Source organism: Varanus komodoensis, unplaced genomic scaffold (genome assembly GCF_004798865.1).
Source record: "Varanus komodoensis strain SLA01 unplaced genomic scaffold, ASM479886v1 scaffold139, whole genome shotgun sequence".
NCBI lineage: Eukaryota > Metazoa > Chordata > Lepidosauria > Squamata > Varanidae > Varanus > Varanus komodoensis.
Genome location: NW_025335402.1, coordinates 401,319 through 404,378, shown reverse-complemented (window position 1 = coordinate 404,378; position 3,060 = coordinate 401,319).

The following is a 3,060-nucleotide window of genomic DNA, read 5'->3' as shown; positions in this document are numbered from 1 at the left end:
CCCCCCTTATCACTGATGAGGAGTTGGCACTGGTAGCGCTTTGCAAGGGCAGAATTCCCTCCACGAGCGACTCCTTCCCTTGTGACCCTTGCAATCGGGGTTGGAGGAGCTTCTTTGGGAGCCCTCCTGGAAGGAGCTTAGGAGGGAGGGTATGTGGAGCAGGGCCTTCTCCGCAGTGGTGCCCGGTGATGGAACACACTCCCAAGGAAGGCTGGCCTGGCAGGGTCCCTGTGTTCTTCCGGGCACCAGGCCAAACCTTTTCTTCTTTTCCCAGAATGTGGAGTTTACCTCGTGATGGTAATTGGGGTTCGCTGTACAGAACGGATGCTGTCCTTTCCGGCAATGTTGGGGAAGTGTGCCCTGGAACGGCGTTGCCTAGGCAGTATGTCCCCTTTTGCCCCGGATGAAGAGAGAATGCACCTGGGCAGAGCAAGGTCGCTGCGAAAAGCATCACGAGGGGAGAACACAGGATGAGAGGCAGCATGAAGATGAGAGGACGCAGAGGTCACTTCTTGGGATGGCTCCAAAATCTCCCCTGTGGGGCACGTGAGTGGGGCCAGTTTGGTGTCTCCTGTTCCAGCACTCCACATCGTCCTACAGCAGGTCTCAGGTTGGGTGCATGGGGGGTGGGCGCAGAGAGCAAGGCGGGTGGCGGGCCGGGCAAATGTGGCCCCAGAAAGCTGCCCCCACCCTCCCCCACCCCCACTGACTCCCATGGGGAGGCCGAGTGCCCCAAAGCTGCTCAAAGGGGACTGGGGATGGAATCGCCGGACTGGGGTCCCCAAACACGTTTTCTACGCTCCAAGAGTTGTCTGGATGATTACTGTCAAACTACTGAGGGGGAAATACAATAAGAAGATGCATCAAAGGGACAAAAACTTGCATGACACCCTTGAAGGAATAGTCCCACCTGCAAACGGGAGTTTGTCCAATTTTGTTCTCCCAAGGTGGCATATCAGCAGCTTTCCTGATGAGCTTAAGGAGCAACTAGGCAAGCAAAATGTTTACTAACTAGGCAAGCAAAATGTTTGCTGCATCCCTGAGGCTGGGTGTACAGCCCTTAAAATGCATCTGTCAAGGCAACGCCACGTACGTATCACGTAACAACCCGGAAATCATACAATAACCTGCTCTAGATGACCCTGGGAAATGCTCGAGCGAGTTGAATAAATGGCTGTAGCTGAATTTTATTTTAATTACGTACAGCAATTTGTATGGTAAACAATCATGCAGGAGGAAGGGCGTTTTTAATTAATGCAGGGATGCCAACTTCAAAAGAGCTGAGGATGGGGCGGGGGAGCCTTTCCTGTTATGTCAAAGCCCTTAGGGGGCTTCTCCTGGTTGACACCTTCATTCTGGTTGCCAATTTTGCGAAGCTGTCAAACGTTCTCGAGAATCAAGGCCACCGATCAAGACTTGACGGAAGCAGAAGGGTTCAAATCACACAAATTATCCCCACCACAAGGCACTTGACTATTTTCCCCTCCAAAGTGTTGACTGTGGAATATTTTTGAACCATGGCGTGTCTTCTGCTGACCTTTTTTTCTTCCTCCCGCGGGGTTCCGATCATGATACTGAAAAACATTCTTGCTGAAGTAAGGAAATAAAATTAAACCATGCAATATTATGCTCATCTTCAAGACACAGGGGCACAAAATGCCCGCTTTTGGACAATGCAGACACGTTTGCCTTGTTTCCTCTGAGAAGGGTGGTAGACATAATCAAAGTGCGCACTTCGACAACTCTGCAGGGCGTACAATGCACATGAAAAAATAACAGCATCTCCATATCAGATGAGGACAGGGTAGGGATGCGTGTATTGGGGATCTCCAGAGAGATGGAAACGTGCTTTTTGGCAAACGCCTTGGAAGAGGGGATGGTCACGCACTATGAGAAATGGCACAGGGTCCTTCTGCTGCTGCTTCCTCGGGATCCCACTCCCCTGCCTCTGCTTCCTGCGTGCAGGGAATGAGGTGCAGGTGGGCGGCATGGCCCTCATCGCTTCGGAGCAAGCGGTCCCTTTGCTGCCATCGTCTTGAGCCAGAGGAAAGCAGCCCGGGGCCTTCACTGCCCAGCCAGCGTTCGGGAGCGAAAGACCAGGCTCTGCGCTCCTCCCTCCCTCCCTGCCCACTCAGGGCTGGGGGAGCAAACGGGGATCTCACTCGCAAAGAACGTTCTCACCCCCACTCCACGCCCCAGCCCGCCGCTCGCCTCCATTTCCCTGTTGTTCCTGCCTCTTGACCTGACTCTGGACTCCTTCAGCCTGCAGCAGGATCTGCCACGGCTCAGCTTGGCAGCCACACAGGGGGCCAAGGGGCAGCTTTTGGGGGCCCCCCATTCTCTGCTTGATCCCCTTCACAACAACTTTGCTATGGCCACTTGCATTCTCTGTCCATCCTGCAAAGTGGAGAAACCCTGCCAATCAAACGTGTTGAAATGGGACATTTCCCGACCTCTACGCATGTGCCAAAGTTCTACCGATTTCCCCAGGGACAAAGGCGGGGAATCCTGCCATTGCAAAACACTGTCATGGGGAGCTCTCTCGTTCTGAACGTGCCTGCAAGCTGCAAAATTGGCGCGAGTTGACAATGCCGCAACGTCCATGTTTGGGAGCGCGAGAGCGACTTCATCTCCCTTTCTCTCTTTTTTTTAAATATATTTTGTAAAAATTTTTAAAGTAACACCAAAAAAACCCCATCAAACATCACAAACATTGGATTCACTGCGTCAACCTCCTACTACATATTTTTTGACATTAATTTATCATAGTTTGAAAAACATCTCTAAATTTACACCAAGTCCCGTTTCTCCAGCCAATTATAAAAAGAGTCCCAAGTTCAATAGAAAGCAGTATCCTCTTTCTCCTTCAACGATAAAGTCCGTCTATCCATTTCTGCACAGTCCAAGATCTTTCTTACAATTTCCTCTCTCTTTCTCAAAGGAAGGGTCAAACGCGCTCTCACATCCCTGCTGTTTACTGACAAGGCCTCCTCCAACTGGAGAGCTCTGCATTTGGACACATGAAATGCTTGCAGCACGAGGAAATGCGGGTTTGGAAGA